Genomic DNA, 17289 nt, shown 5'->3' with positions numbered 1-17289 from the left:
TGTGTGTGTGTGTGTGTGTGTGTGTGTGTGTGTGTAGCTGGGGGAAGTTACTTATAAAGGTCAGTAAAGATGTGGTTGCAGGGGATTGTCTGAAATAATTGGAGCACAACTGAGTACTAAAACAAAATTATTTTAGAAACAGCTCGGGACTTGGAGGACATTGGTTTAAATCTTAATATGATGATTTAGTAGCTGTATCACCTTTGTTGCTTAACCTTTCTAAGCCTCATCTCTCTCATCCATTAAATGGGGTAGTAATCTCATTCTTCTGCAGTTTCTTGAAGGCTGAGCTTACATGTGAAAAAGGTATGATATATGGGACTGAGTTAGAATTCAGACTTATAACCTGAAGAGTATTTAAATGCTTTATTTAAAAAAAATAATTGACTAGAAAACTTAGACAAAAACTCCTGCACGAATTAAAATTATTTCATGCATTTGAATGTTTCACCCATACCTGAAGTGTATAACATTGTAAAAACTAAACTTAATATTTTTTCTCACAGTCCCTTCCCCAAGTAGCTCCTTTTCTTAGATTTATTAGTGCCGTTGATGAAAAGATCCGCCTCATGGTTCCCCAAGCTAATAACATCAACTCATTCCAACTTCTGATTTTGCAATATTCAATCTGTTCCTTATTCCAGTTGAGGTTCCCTCTGAAATATTGGTTTGATTCCATTCTTTTCTCTCTCCTTCAGGGTTTCTCCACCTCAGCACTATGACATTCTGGGCTGGGTTATTCTTTGTGATGAGGATCTGTTCTGTACATTGTAGGATGTGTAGCTGTATCCCTGACCTCTGTTTAATGACAACCAAAAATGTCCCCCAGACATTACCAAGTATCCCCTGGGAGGCACAATCTCTCCCAGCTGAGAACTCCTGCTCTGCTTTGCACATGTCCATAACAAGAGCACACCCACATCACAGGTCCACATGATACTAAAAGTTGTAAGAGCAACTTTTAAAAACATTTACCCCGAATTTAGTGTTTGAATCGAAAATTCTTACCATGAATCTCCATGTAACTTTCAGAGAGTTGCACAGGAGGATGCAGAAAACAATGTGTTGATATCTCTGATATTCTCGGAATAACGTAGTGCTAAACATTGGCCTTGTTCAACGATGTTATGCATTATTAAGCGAAAAGGTCTCCCTCATCACTGAATCTTATTCTGAGAGTAACCATTTAAAGCCAAAATGTCTTCTTTATATTTTTGTTGTTACTTGCATCTAATATGTATTTTTTACATATCTTCTTGCTTATTTACGTTAGAACGCATATTCATTGCTGTGTAGAAGCAAAATGTAATCTGTAATCTCATAACGTCTTTCATCCACACCAACATAATCACTAGTGTGTTCATTAAATGTTAAATAATCAAGAACTATGTATTTTTATAATGCATAAATCCTTAGTAGATTATTATATAGATGTGTAAGAGTGTGTAAATGATGTTTAGGGGAACTGGTTGGGGCTTTCACTTATACTAAGAATGCATTATTATTTTTCCTATTTAAAATAATGAAATATTTGCTCTTGCAACAAAAAATTTTGCTTTCCCACACGTTTTCAGAAGTGTATTAAAATCACATATGTAGGAATACCTGCAGTTATATTACTTGAGCATTTACTATGTTGGCTTTGTGCTAAACATTTCATATACATTGTCTCTTGAAAATAAAGTACCTCAGCACAGATACCTGAGAGAATAAAGAATAGATACAAAAGAAAGGTAAAAGACTTCATTTTAAATTTTTTAGGAAATATATAACTAATTTTGGCTCTAATCCTGATATTTAAAAAAAAAAAGAAAAAGTAGCTGTTCTCATTGTAAGCATGAAGGATTCCATTCCCTTGTTTTCCATTTACTCCTCCTTCATCGGAATCTGGCTTCTGTTCTATCATTTTACTAAAACTCTACTAGCCATATTCATCAACAGCCTTTTGTAGTAAACCTTATTGTATGTTACTTCTTCACTTTATTTAAAATACCTTAGACCATTTAGCTTTTTTAAATAACGTATTCTCAAATGCACATCCCAAAGCTAGATTTCTTGCCTGATCGGTAGACCCTGTATTTAACTATACACTGAACATCAGTATCACAACTTAGATGTCTTACAGACAAGCCTATGATTCAATTATGCAAAACTGAATTCATCACATCTCCTTCACCCAAAATCTGCTTTTCCTCCTGTGTCTCCCATTTTAATAAATGGCTTCATGATTACCTCCATTTCTAGAGCCAGAAATAAGGTATGATCCATGGCTTTTCCCTCTCCTTTATCTCTTTCAACCAATCAGTCATCAAATCCTATTGATTCTCTCTCTTCAGTAGCTCTTAAGCCCATCATATTTCCACCCTCCTGCTATCATCTTAGTTCTGAATCTTACAGTCTTTTGACTGTTTTATGCAGTTATTTCCTAATTGGCCACCCAGATGGTCAACTAAATATTAAAATAAACTGCTTATTTTTCTGAATTGACCAAATACGTATGCTAGCATAGATAAAAGAAAACACCGGACATAGGTGTCAGACCATGCATATTATGGGACTGGTGCAGCAAGACTGTGGGGAGGAGCCAGTGAGAATACCACTAAAGAACATGTGGGATCAGTTGCAGGTGGGTTATGGCAGGCTCCTAAATTTGATTACCGCGAGTCATACAGGAAATGCCAAGGACTGAAGTAAAACCAAGAACCAAAGATCAGTGACTTTTTAAACCAACCAAGGTAACCTACAGACGGAACCCGGGAAGCAGCAGTGGAGAGATATGTAGGATTCTGCAGAATATCCCATTTCTTATCCAGGCCATTTTTAGCAGACTAGGTGCATACTTGCTGGTTCTTAAACAATGACATATTAAAAGATGTCGTGCAGCAACGTTCTTGAGATACGTGGTCTCAAGCCCTATATGTGTATATAGAAGTTAGGAAGCCACTACCCTCCACTGTATATAAAAGTAGGAAATTATTGGATTGAGCCATACATAAATCAATTATCAGTAGAAGGTAATAACAGAGCTAGTTATTTGGGGAAAAGGTAAATTACAGGTGTAATTTTTTGTCTTCTGTATCTCCTCTAATCCAACTTCATTTTAGGATCTCTTAAGGCAAAAACTTTGCCTGTATCTGTCTCTGCTTATAATATCTGCTTAGGTTACATCAGTCATCCCCACAGTATAAGTTTGCTTACTTTGAAACAGTATTCTGTATAATTCTTGCCGCTTGACATTATATTAGAAAAAGTGTTGACATGATATGTTAGTCTTTGGAAAGGACAGTAAACACTTGTAAAAATAATTCATTGCAGGTAAATAAGGTAGTTAGCAAAGGTTGCCATTTTAAAGTAAATACATGGAACTTGGATATTCTAAAAGGCTCTCCTAACTTTCCTCAGACATAGATTAAAACAGTATTTTGTTTTCCGATCAACATCAATTTCTTGCAAATAAGTGTCAGGCTCTGAGTTAAAAAACTACTTTCTTTTGATTTTATTTTTTACAAAAATTTGAGTGAAAGTAAATAAAATTTTTGTTGTCTAAATATTATAGATCTCTGAGTAAAACTTTGAGATTATCATATTCCTGGATAGTTGATGAGTAAAAACACTGTACAAAGTAGAATTTGAATATTGCATTGATTTTTCCAATTTTAAGTGATTTAACCTGTTGCAGGCAAAATAAACATGGGGATTTGCAATTCCTGTTTGGCTCTTCATTCTGAAGTGCTAAATAGTTTTATTTCTTTGTTCTGTCTATAGTCCCTAACTGATTTCGTGAGTTCCACTGTCTCAGAGGCAACTCTGAATTCTCTTTCTAAAGATGAAGAGTTATGGAACAGATTATATGAAATACTGTATAGTTAAGATTAATTAATGATGATTATAATAGACATTAATTAATAAATCCATTCTAATTGTAATTACTTATAATAGTGAATTAGAAAAAGACTTTATGTTAGTGGATCAATGAGAGAAAAGGAGGGTCTGTAAGTTTGCTGGAGAATGGGTATGTGGTAATAGAGGATAGGGTTTATTAGCAATATCACCTAAATCGCTTGTCCATGGACATTTTTCACATATCTCTAAGACAAGATTTTTTTTCTGATAAGATTTCCCATGTCCAAATGGTTCAGTGCTGACAGACTCTCTCAATACTTCCTCCAGATTACATGGGAAAACATCACAAGGAGCGGCTTGTTAGCCCTACCTAATGATCTGATTTTCTGTAAACTAAAAAAAAAGTCTGTCTGCACAAACAAGGTGTTTGTGTCAGGACCTAAAAAATGAAGGTCCTGAATTGATTGATATGTACCTGGCTGATAATGCTATATATATACCACATCAGTTTCTAGTGTTCTATTGTTTTCAGTAAACAATACTCACATTTTTATCATGTTTTTATAGTTTGCAAAGTGATTTCACATACAGTACCACATTGGGCCCTAAAGAAAATACAATGAGATGAGTAGGGTGGATTTTTGCCAATGTATACAGATGAAAAACCTAGATATCTGGAATGTGGCCATAAAATACCATGGCCACTTTAAATCTCCCTTCAGGTAAGGAGTGCAGGAGAAATAGAAGTTGACTGAGCATCTCAACCACAAGCAGTCATCGCTGAACACCAAGAGATTATTCCACAGAGCAAAGAAATCTGCTCTTTTAGTTGTCTCTATACCAAAGGTTCTTTGGATTATTCTAGCAAGAGTCCCCAGTTCCAGGAATCTAAGTACAGGGTTTCCCCTGTATGTATCCACTTCCAGACAGCTTTTTTTGATTCTTACCAAAAAGTATGAAGGGAAGAAGGTGTATTCATCTGACTAGATTATATGGAACATCAGAAATTAGGTAGGGAGATGGCAGTGGTGGGACCTCTTAAAAACCTTTTGTTTGTTTTTTATTTATTTTATTTTACTGTTTTCTTTGTATTATTTTTTTCTTCAAAACCCTTTGAATTCTTTTATCACCAAACTGGTCCTGGTTAAATTAAAATCCAGTGCTGAATGGTAACAAAAGAAAACAGTCTCACAGACACTGTATCTGAAGAGCTCTTTTAACGTCTAAGCACAGTGGAGAAATAGCGTGAGGACTTGCCTAAAGCAATTGCATCTTCAAGGTTAAGACAAAGTCTTGGTCACTGACCCACATTAACAATAGCTGAAAAAATCAGAAGCTAAGTAATGAAGTGACAGAAAAAGAAGGAAGAACAGAGGAAAGAAGACATGAAAAAGAAAACCAGGAGAAATGAACAAAGTACAAAGTAGAACTTCTCTTATTTTTTTCTATTTTGAAAAAACATCAGAAAAATATTTAACCATAGCTGTTGTACACAGGTTTAAAATGCAAGAATTAGCTACATACTAACATAAGTTATGAGTTTAAATCCAAGATCAGTGGCACATTTTTCATTTTGTAAATTTTAATTTGGAAATCTATGAGATGTGAGGATTGACCCTGGCAAAATGATGGAGATTTTTAAAAACTAAAATGTACCTAAATCCCTAAACAGAATTGTTTTAACATATTTTTAATATCGTATCTCTAAAATTAGGATAAAAAAATCATAGTGGGACAAGATGAAAAAACGTTTCCATTTTAGGTAATGTAACACACGTGTTCTTCTGCATTCAGAAATACATTCTACTCACTGACTACATTTCATTTTCAATTTCATTGACATATGTTCAAGAAACCCAGTTTTAAGCATGTTCTTTTAGTAAAATGTCACTTTTGCACATGTATTCAATTTGCTTCCAGTTTTTCCCCCCATATGTTTTTCTTTCAGTTTAGTCACTGAGAGTCTTAAAAACTATGGAGGACTATTTTTTTCTCTGTCCCTGAGATGGGCTCTCGTCAAACTCAAGTTATGCATCTAAAAATTCAGTTGTAAGTAAATAAACACAACATTCACTATAAATAAAATAGAACAGTTAAAAATAATAACCTGGAGTTATCTTAATCCTTTATTCTACACAAGGCATTCAGTCAGTTGTCCTCCATTCCAGGATAGAGTGATTTTGGAATATGGTGATTTTGTACCTTACAGTGTATTTTAATAAATTTTTGCTGAATTGAGTTGAAATTGATCATGTCACATAGGCTATCTACCTGAGACAGATATCTTTGGGTCATTTATGTTGTTTTGATAACGGTATCCCCAATTTCGCCTTCTCACTCCATTTTTATCACGTGCATGATAGCAAAAAAAGGGAGGATAAAATCTTTATAGAGATGCTATGGCAAAATAGACAATTATAAAACTGAAATACTTTCTAGATGGATCCCATTTACTCTAGAAAAAAATATATTGCAGTTTACCTCTACTGCAAACAATTGTCGAGTAATATTTTGACATTAGTTTTGTCACCTGTCCTAAGTCACATGGTTTGTGGCACTGTTCGAGGTAGAATGTAAAAGTGGTGATGCTCACGTTATTCCTAATTGTATTGGCTTTAGCAAGAGAGGTGGAAAATGGTTTTCCAGGGGTCATAAACGTCAGGGAGGGGATGAAGAGGGTCATCCCAATCTCTACATACTTCATGGTCAACTAAATGGTCCCAATTACCTAGATAATCCTGAAACCTATTGTTCAAATTCTGATTGGTGTATCCATTCTGATTGGTGATTGGTTGCTATATCCATTCTAATCAGTTCATTTACTTTTAACAGCTTTATTGAGGTAAAATGAACATATAACAAACTTCTTTTTTTAACTGTGTAATTATTTCATAAAGTTTATTTATTTATTTTGAGAGAGAGAGAGAGAGAGAGAGAGAGAGCGCACGCACAGGAGGGGAAGAGAGAAAGAGGGAGACAAGAGAAAATCCCAAGCAGGCTCCACACAGTCAGTGCAGAGCCTGATGCAGGGCTCAAACCCATCAACCGTGAGATCATGACTGGAACTGAAATCAAGAATCAGACACTTAACTGAGATGCCCAGGCACCCCTTAACTGTATAATTCTTTAAGTTTTTCCATTTGTATACAACTGTGAAACCATCACCATAGTCAAGACAATGAATACATCCATCACTCCTGAAAGTTTCCTTATACCTCTAATTCCCACCTCTTGATCACTCCTTCAGACAACTACCAGTCAGCTTTCTGTCACTATATATTAATTTGAATTTCCTAGACTATTATATAAATAATTTGTACTCTTTTTTTTCTAGCTTCTCTCAGCATATTTAGGTTGCAATCCTTCCATATTGCAAAATGTGTCAGTGATTCATTTTTTTTATTGCTGTGTAGTATTCCATTGTTTTAATATACTATGGTGTTTATTCATTCACCTGTTGAAAGTAGAGCCATGCAGGTTAGACTTTAGATGCATGTACAGTTGTGATTGAGTTCTGCCTACTTTTCTAAGCCTGGTTCATCCTAATGTAAATCATATACGAAGTATTTCTGTGACAAAATATCAACACCTCAGGATTGGTAAACTATTACCCTTTTTTTCTTGAATTTAGGCTAGGTCTGTGTACTAAAACCATCGGTCATCTCTGTCAGTCAACCCTGAGGAAACAGTTTAGGAAAAACAGCTGATCTGAGAGACTTCAAGTTACTTAAAGCTTTCTCCTGAGTTTCATGGATTCTTCCCTTACTTGCTCTTTTGTTTCTATCTGTTTGAGGAAATTATCCAAAACGTAAGCGTTGGTAACTTTTTAAAAATAAAGATTAGGGGCACCTGGGTGGCTCAGTCAGTTGGGTGTATGACTTCAGCTCGGGTCATGATCTTGGGATTCATGAGTTCTAGCCCCGTGTCGGGCTCTGTGTTGCCAGCTCTGAGCCTGGAGCCTGCTTCGGATTCGGTGTCTCCCTCTCTGTCTGCCTCTCCCCACTTTCTCTCTCTCTCTCTCTCTCTCTCTCAAAGATAAATAAACGTTAAGAAAAAATTTAAAACAATAAATAAAAATAAAAAAATAAAAATATTAATTACAGCCTTATACCTGTAAGTCAGGAGTGAAAGATATATTTCATTAGGGGGAAAAACTTCTGTTTTATTTTATAATTTTAAGAGGTATTTTTAAAACTAAGAGTAAAATTTCCTTTTGAAATTTGAAAAATCTGTTGGTGTTAATCTTCTAATTGGTTGAAGGGCATAGGACTGAGACGGGGCAGATTTCTAATTTCATTGATTGGCACTGTAGGAAAATGCTCATATTTCGCAGGTATACCATTATTAATGCCCAATCCTGTAGTCCTTTTTCATGCAGAACTCCCACTGGGAGTACCACATGAGAAAGAAATGTAGGATGAGACCCGATTATTATAATTCACAAGACTAATTATGACTTTGAGTTTTCCTGGATAAGCTAATTCTTTCTGCACCCTGGGATCAGTAAGCACGAAAGTAGTCTCACAAGGATTTCGCTGCATTTAACATTACATATATTTATAAATAAATCCAAAGACATTAAATAGCCCTTCGATTCTCTGCTATTTTCTTTGTGTTGTGTTTTTTAAATGATAAGAAAAAATTAAGTAAGACAATGCCACAGGTGTAGTTTCACTAAAAAATAAAAATAACAAATAAGCTACACACCAATCATGTCTTTTTTGGCATTGACTCACTTGTTTTAAACAGACTGTTTATTTTTGTTGGCATCACTGGTGAATAAGACTAAACAGGGACATGGGGAAAGCAAGGATTAAAGAAAACTTGAAAGAAAGGAGAACCTCAGACAAATAAGAGTTGGAAGGAAAAGAGAGAAAGAGAAAGGCTGTTGTAAGATAAAAAGACTGGCAGGAGGGGCTCTGCTTAATTTTCATTTTTATTTGTGGAGGGCTTTGTGAGTGACATAAAATGATGAGATATTCTTGAATGATTTGGAATCTGTTCTTGATTTTTTGGTGTGACAAATCTCACAAACACTGATTCCAGAGTTTTCTGTGATGCCACTATCAACAAATCCCTCCAACGGCCTTTTTTATTCAGTCACCCATTGTACATTTATCTGAGAGGGAATTTCTTTGTGTACTGAGTAATTTCCATGTTGTGAGGTTTCTTGTCTTCAGTTACCTCCAGTTTTATGCTTTAGTCAGAAAACTCACATAGCATTCAAAAAGGAAAACTCAAAGCAATATAGACTTTTGTGCCTCTTACAAAGAATTAGCGCTGTGTGCCCCTACCAATATAGCAATATATTATATAAGGTCAATACTCCTTTTCACATGCCTCTAATACAGATGCATTTTATGAGGTAGAACAGCAAACACTGAATCACTCTAGTAGAGATACACAAAACAAGTAATTATCGCTAGTTGCAGAAAATAATTATGCAGTTGTATGATGAAAACCAGTTTTTAACTGGGAGGAGAAATTCTACCAAAAGAGCATGTGGAAAAGCTAAATGTTGTATTCTGGAAAATAAGCCATTCTATAAAACTTCCTAATGCAGCTGTATCATCCAGAAGAGGTACCATGCTTTTTTTTTTTTTTTTATAATAGCACATTGCATACTGCATGTAATGCAGTGTGCTCGTGTACAAGGCACACATAATTACTGCTATTTTCTGTTGGCTTTTCTGTCAAAATGACCATTTTCTTTATTATCAATTCATCTAATATTTTAGTAAGAATACCCTTTATTGTCATTTAATGCTTACCAGGTAGTCCTTGATTATGATTCAATAGACACCTAGGATCACTAGCCATTCTTATTTGGAGTCAGCTATTACTATCATAAATGTTATTGCATATTCTCTGTGTCCAAGATATATACAAAAGCATTTAGTATCAAAAAAAAAAAAAAGCTAATGGGGCTTTATTTGTAATGCAGCATATTTTTCTTCACATTATATGGGACATCAACGAAATGTGTACGTTTCTACAGAAGGTACTTATCTCAAATATCTACGGTGAGTCCCCACTGCTCTGACATATACCTAGCCCCCATTGAAGCCAAGAGGATTTTGTTTCCCTAATGTTAAGCATGGCTGTTCTGGGCCCTTTAACTAAATCCACTACCATGAATGAACTTAGAGCAGAAACAGCAAGTGCAGCTACATTTAGGCTTATATCAGCATTTCCGTTTAACACATTTTAAAACTACATTTAAGTAATGTGGAGGTTATGACATGAAGTGACAAAACCCAAGCATGTGAGCTGGATGAAACTATCTTTAGCCAGGCTTCCTGGGCCAATGTAGTGAAGTATATGGGCTAAAGAAAGAGGCTCGGCTTTGCCTCTGAATTTTCAGGAGTGTGAAGGCTCTTTTTAAAGTCTTCATATTAAACATATCTTATCTATACACCATAATGGCATCTGTGGCCAGCAAACAAGCCCGTGAAGCTTGAGGAAGTTTCCATCCTAATCCTTTTGATTGCTTCTTGCTGCTTCCTCCCCCTCCCCGCCCCCCACAGTTGCTTGTTGGACTCCATACATACCACTACAAAATGAAAAGAACAAGCAAACAAGACTTCCTTTGGGGCAATATCTGTGGTTGGTTTTAAGTGAAATATAACTTTTCTGAGCAAAGCTTTGAAACTGGTTTAGTAATTTGGGGCTAAGAAAGAACTGGTCAAGATAGGACCTTTAAAAATCCATTTTATAATATGATGACCAGTGCAAATAAATGACAAATACATCTGCATTTAGCATATCTGTACACATGTATCTATATACTCTTAGAAAATGTAGAAACCTTGATGCATGTACCTAGGGCTCTGTATTCATTTTAGCTTACTTATTATTACTAACATCTTTGGGACACCTATCAATTGTAAATCTGTCGTTATCTCTTCATTTCCTAATTAGTTCTAGAGCTTGATAGTAAATGCATATGTTGGTGTGGTATATCACTTTGCCTTTAATAATAAATTATTATACACCATATTCTAAATGTTTTGCTAGACTAATATTTTCCATCGACAATTTCAACGATGCAGTAAAATCAAATATATATTCTCAAATTGTGTATATTGGGGTTTTTAATAGATCCTAAATATCACTAAATATTTTGCTCTTTTACAAGTTATTTTGTTTTAAAAGGGGTAAAGTGTTCTTTTAAAACTTGGCAAAATAAACATTTGTTGCTAATCTTATCGCTTGTTTTGCTTTAAAGCATGTTAATGATTTTTCTGATTATTTAATATTAACAAGTGCTCTTTTAAAAAAGTAGATCTGCTCATTTGGGGTATTGGGTTTTAAATATAATGTTAAGATTAGTGTGATTAAGTACTTTGAATTCTTAAATAATCATTTTAACCACTTCTAACAAATTTAAGTTGAATGCTTTTAAAAGTTCTTCCAAAACCATCGTCGGTTTTATTTTGTAAAATCTGCTTCAAAAATTAGTCTACCACTGTGAATGAATTGCTTTTAATAGAGAGATTGGGGGAAAAAAAGGAAAGGGAGATTTAGGAGAAGAAAAATGTCAAGTGAATCAATATGATTAATTAAATTAAATGTGGATTTATAAAACTCATATTCATAGATTTACACAATATATTCACAGTGACATTTAAAACATGTTTTGAAAATCCCTAAATAAAGTCCCATGTACATGAAGATATTTTCCATCTTTAAGAAATAAAAAAAAAACCCTTAACAACATAATAGAATTATACAACTTTACTGCCATCTCCTATACATTTCGATGGTTTTTTGACAGAAAAACCAGAACAATTTTAACATGTAAAAGTTTTAAAGAAAATTATATCCATTTTTGCTACTATCTAAGATGTTTATACTTAAGCCAATAGATAATCTTGACTACTAATGCAACACAAATAGTTTTTCTTGTTTTAAATTCACATCAAGGTCATTTTGATGTTAACCCATTAAGTCTACCTATATGGTGTTAACCCGTTAAGCTCGCTATGCTATTCTACTGGATGCCAAAATTGTTAAATTTAACAGGTCAAATATTTATGAAGAATGAATGTCAGTTTTTACAAGCTGTGAAATATGATGTGGAGGAAAGGAACTGGTTCTTAGGTTTCTGAAATTGCTTTTTAAAAATTCAGGTAATACAAAGATAAAAGTGGTACCTTAAACCTACTTGTAGAATTAACATCTATGAATGATAAAAATGACAACAGGGACATTAGCATTGCACAACAGCTAAAATAAGAGATTTGGAGAGAGTATTCAGGTTCAGACAGTACTTAATAGTGTGATTTGTACGCAAATCAATTTGACTTAAGAAAATGAACAGTCTTTAGGTATTAGTTCTGAGTTATAATTACTTCCATCCTCCCAAAAGTCTGTTAATGTTGGTGGGTTTCTCCCCCCAATCCTGTATGTTTCATATTAGTCTAAAATTTTTTCTTCCAGTTTTCATGAAGAGTATAGTATGTTGCTTTCACAAAAAATTCAGTCACAGCCCAAGCTATTTTAACAAATGACAATTTTTCCCCTGTAAAAAAGGCTCCAAGATAAAGATTTTTACATCACAGAAAAAAATGGAGGAAAATTGAGAGAATACTTTATTTCCTGTAGTAGCTTGCTATTGATGATGAAAAACAAGGAAACAAATGTAATTGGTAAAACAAACCCCAAGGGAAGTTTCAAGTATCCCAAACAGGGAAATATTCTTAGTTGTAAATAGCTCAGTTTTATTTCTAGAACCTAAAATATGTATCTCTGCCCCCCCACCCCAATCTCGCTTCCAATTTCAATACTTCAGCCTTATCAGAGTAAACAAGCTATTGTTAGAATAGAAAACCCAGCTAGGTCTGAGGGCCTGCTGCCACTTCCCTCTCTTCCTAGCACAATCCAGTGCCAATAGCTTTTGGAAAAGGGAAGAAAGAAAGGTCTGCTACTGTGCTGTGTGGAAGCAAAGGGGCAGAGGGGCATCACTTCAATCTCTTGGCTCTGGTCCTTTCTCTCTCGCATCTCCAGAGAAAAGAGATGCTCTTCATTCACAAAACAAAACAAGAAAATCTCTATAATTATTTTTGGCTCAGCTCCATTGAAATGCATTCTCCTGGAAGCATCTCTGTTTTAGATTAAAACAATGCTTAGAATATTCATTCTTTGCTCTTTCTTTCTCACTCACCCTGCACGTCACCCCCAACCACCGCTCTCCCCCAGCCCACCTCATTTTTCTCTTGCTTGCTTATTTCCCAGCCTTGGTTTCTTTTGCTCTCTGTCACTGCCTTTGGTTGTATTTTCTTTTTCTCAATCATACCAAACTTAGGCGTTAGAGTTTGTTAGCATCGATACCTACAAGTGCAACCTAAGGTCTCCATGTTCAATGTCAGTTGGTCAAGACTCATAACCTCTGCCAACCAGGAAGTTTCCCCAATCCTGTGTCCATCATCATATTTTATGATGGTTGATTTGTGATCTGATGTTTCAAAGCAAAAAGTAGGTGATTTCTAGCCTTTTCCTGTTCATTAAAATTGGGAATAAAATTTACTTTCTCTTTCCTCTAGCCGTCTTCAACGCACAGTCCTCAAAAGATGGATAAAATCTTCATTGTCCTTAGTAGGTGGTGGTTATTGAATTCCAGGGGTAAGGTATGGAAAATTTTTTAAATCCAAATTCCATCATTTAGTCACTGACAAAATTGAGCTCAAGAAATCAGAATGTATCTATTAATTTTTTTTTTCTATCACCAACTTTACCTTTGGTTTTGTTTTCCTTAATAAGGGCAAAAACTTTTACCATTTCTCTTTTTGTTAAGGGAAAAAAATTACAGCAAATGGAATATAGAATTCCTGCTTGTGTGTGCATATTAATAAAAGTTATCTGCGCTATGAAACATAGGGTTCTCTTCTCTAAACAGTGGGTTCATTTGTGCCCTGATTTTTATTTATACTGACATATTTTGTGGAATTCCAACTTCTTATACCTTTCAATTCTTGGCAGCTGTAGACAAAAGTTGCTGATTAACCTTTCGTAGACAGAGGTAGATCTGATACCTACTTTGATGAGCATTATGTGTTTTTCTATTTCTCACTTTCTCATTGGAATAATTAATTTGTGCTCATTTCAAATTCTTGGTTGTTAGCAAAGGCATCCAACCTTAGTACCTATCACCCATGGAATGTATCCTATTTAGGGGTGCCTTCTTGCTCCTTTGAACAATGAATGTTTTGTGTGGAGACTGTAATCACATATAAGTAAGAAGTAGCCTTCCTGCACTATCTTGACAAACAAAACAAAATCCTGACAGTTGCCCAGATGTGAAAGGTCTCTGGGATTTCCTATCTGCCCAATAACACTAAAGTAATCTTGTAAACATGTATTTAAAGAGTTTGAGAATCTATTTCTAAGCCCTCACAAGAACCCTGATTACTGAACTCTATTTGGTTTACCAAGTAGAGAGAAAGAAAAGAAAAAAAAAAAAAGAAAAAAAAAGGAAAACCACACACACTGCAATTAATTACACTGTAAACATTTAATAAATATTCTTTCTTTCTATCCTTGCCCTTTTCAAAAGGAAAGGTGGTAATTTACATGTGCTATGCCTTTTTCTTCTCATTGTTTTATTTCTTTTCTTCCTGGCTTTCTTTAACTTGTGTAGAAAAGAGGTGGACATGTTTGAGGAGATAGAAATGTTTACCTAGTACATTTATTTTGTCATATAATAAAACAGCCTAGGCACCTTCTACTTTGTCTTAGAAGCTTTGTTAAACCACTAGTTCTGGAAGCTGCATTTTAATTACAAAATATTGTAAAGGAAATACAGTAGGAATACACAATCCTTGATTCTCAGCCAAATGAGAGGAAGTTTAATAGCAATGTATAGTTGCAGGAATGGTTATGTTGGGGATCCATATGCATTTTCAACTCACACATTCAGGCAGTGCAATAAAGCAGGGAAAAAACAGCTGATACACAAAAGGGACCGTCTAGACAGTACCCCATCAGTCTGGCTAAATTTGGTGCTGGCATTCCCAATGGGATTGTAATATAATTGTTCTGGTGTCTGCGTTCATTCCCCCTGTCAAACACCATTCCAAATATATATCCTTCTCCCCCCAACCCTTTTCCTTCCATAAATGTGAAGCCCAAATTGTGCCATGCTAGAGAGAGTGTTAGATGGCCCAACACCAAGAAAATGTTATAATTTAGCAAAATCACATTGTTCACTTTCTTAAAAAAAAAAATCCCTGTTACTTCCTAAGTCCAAACAGAATTAATTCCACTCAGATTTTGATAATTTAAATTAGAACATGGAAAAATTTACATGCAAATACAAATAACCTTGAAATATTGAGCACTTCAGATGAAAGTAAATAGACCTTTTTACTCCTTTATATTTATTAACCTTTGTTAGAAAATTTAACAGAAATCAGAGATGTGAAAGTGTAATGATGGACATGGATCATAAATTCTAATGAAGGAAAGGCTAATGAAAAAATGTTAAGCAAAAGCACTGAAAAAATGTAAATTGTGTATTTTTTCTTTCTTGGGTTTAAAAGCCATAATATTTTTTGGTCTCTAGCCATCTTTTGAAAGTTAAATTTCTGTTAATTTATATATGAATGCTTCAATTTTTTTGGCTTTTTAAAGGAGAAACCAGAAATATTGATTCAGTGACTTGTGGTAATTATCAATTAATATTTTCTAAATATTCTGGTTTAAGACATCACGAAAATGAAAAGCACTACTTACAGAGTAAAATAAGCTAAACATCCTATCATTAAAATGAATAATGCATACATTATTGATGAAAATGCTTATAATCTAAAAACTTCCACACCATTGAAATTTAGGTGGTCAGATTTATTTTCAAGAAAAATGCAGATTTTGGGATTGCCATATGAAACAATAACCAAATACACTTACTTTATTTTCTGTTCCAAAGTGTCACCTCTGGGCATTGTTTAGATATTAAAATTGACCAGGAAATGTATTTTTTTAATTTTTTTTTTAATTCCAAGAAAAATTATCTTGAGAAAGAGGCTGGGCTGTTTTGTTTTATTAATTATGGGTGTATATTTGTACTTCCTGTTTGGAGGTTAGTAATCCTTTCTCTGATCCTATAGAAAGAATTTGTCTCCCATCTCAGCAGTTTTGAGATGCTAGGTAGACTAGGATCTCAAGTGAGTTAACAAAGTCTGCACCCTCATCAGGGACCACTCTAACTAGAGCAAATTCAAAGGAAATACTTCAGGCACTAGATCCTGGCTTTATCCAACTTTAGGAGGCTGAGAGAGTGGTACACCAACCAAGACTGGGCTAACGAGAAATGGCTGTTCCAGGAAGAAGCAAGACACAGGGCCTCAACCCGCACAAAGACAGAGCACAATTGCACAGAAAATCACCACCAAAGCAATCAGGAAATATTCAGATACATTTTACAGAGGTCTTAAAATTCTCATGTAAAAATGAATGATGAAAGATTATAGAAGTCTTAAAATTCTCACGTGGAAAAATAAGATTAAGAGATTGTGTCTTCTCATTTTTAATTTTTAAAGGTAGCGACTTCATATTTTTTTCCTTCTTTGTATGACATTTTTCTTCCGACTTTGTACATGGGTATGAGAAACAGGTCGTTTAAAAAAGACAAAATAATGATATTTGAACAGTGATTGCCTAGAACAGGGTGGTTTGCTTGTGATTGTTTTTTAATCACTTTATTTTATTTTTTTACATTATGTACAGGCGGAAAGTGAAAGAAAGGCAGGCTGTAGGCCTCTCTGAGATGAAACAGTGTGGCAAAATCTGAGTTTTATACTTGATTCTCAAACTATTGAATAATATCCTATGAGACCTCTTAGGTCTTAACTGGATTAAAATGAATATATTTGTGCTCTGGCTCTTTTCAGCTAACTAATGTGCATGTGAATTGATAGTGTGCGAGGGAGCCGGTGAGAGCAAGTGTATGTGACACAGGGAAAGGATGCGGGCTCCGGGCTGAGGGTGACTATGAAGGAGCGTGCAGGAGGGTGTGGGCTGCCTCCAAGAGTGAGAGCAATGAAAATTAGCAGGCCTTGGGGTCTGGTGCATTTTGTCGAGAGCCAGAAGAGAAGCTTAGCTGGGAGATGAGGAGGGAGGGGAAGCATGGTGAAGGGAGGGAGGGGAAGGGGGTGTGGCGTGTGCGTGTGCGTGTGTGTGCGCGTGTGTGTTGGCTCTGAGATGTCAGTTATGGCTGAGCCTTGGGTTTTTGTTTTGTCGGTTCCTAGCGTAAATAGGCTGGAATCTCAGGTTCAGGTTGGAGTGCGTGCAAAGGCATCATCGTTCGAGTTTCTTTTTCTGGCCCTTCGCTAGGGCTGCTGCTCGGAACATCGCCGCTGCTACAGAGCAGTGGGGGGAGCAGCAAGGGATGGGGGTCTGTCTGCAGCTGCCCCTCTCACACTTGAATAAAAGAACTTTTTTTCAGGG

At 35.3% G+C, this 17289-nt stretch overlaps 1 pseudogene; it reads left to right on the top strand.

Moving 5' to 3' along the window:
* LOC102959661 overlaps positions 1 to 16892 on the top strand; it is a 91739-nt pseudogene extending 74847 nt beyond the window's left edge.
* The last annotated feature ends 397 nt before the right edge of the window (positions 16893 to 17289 follow it).

Source organism: Panthera tigris, chromosome A1, assembly GCF_018350195.1.
Source record: "Panthera tigris isolate Pti1 chromosome A1, P.tigris_Pti1_mat1.1, whole genome shotgun sequence".
Lineage (NCBI taxonomy): Eukaryota > Metazoa > Chordata > Mammalia > Carnivora > Felidae > Panthera > Panthera tigris.
This window is presented reverse-complemented; position numbering and strand designations above follow the sequence as displayed.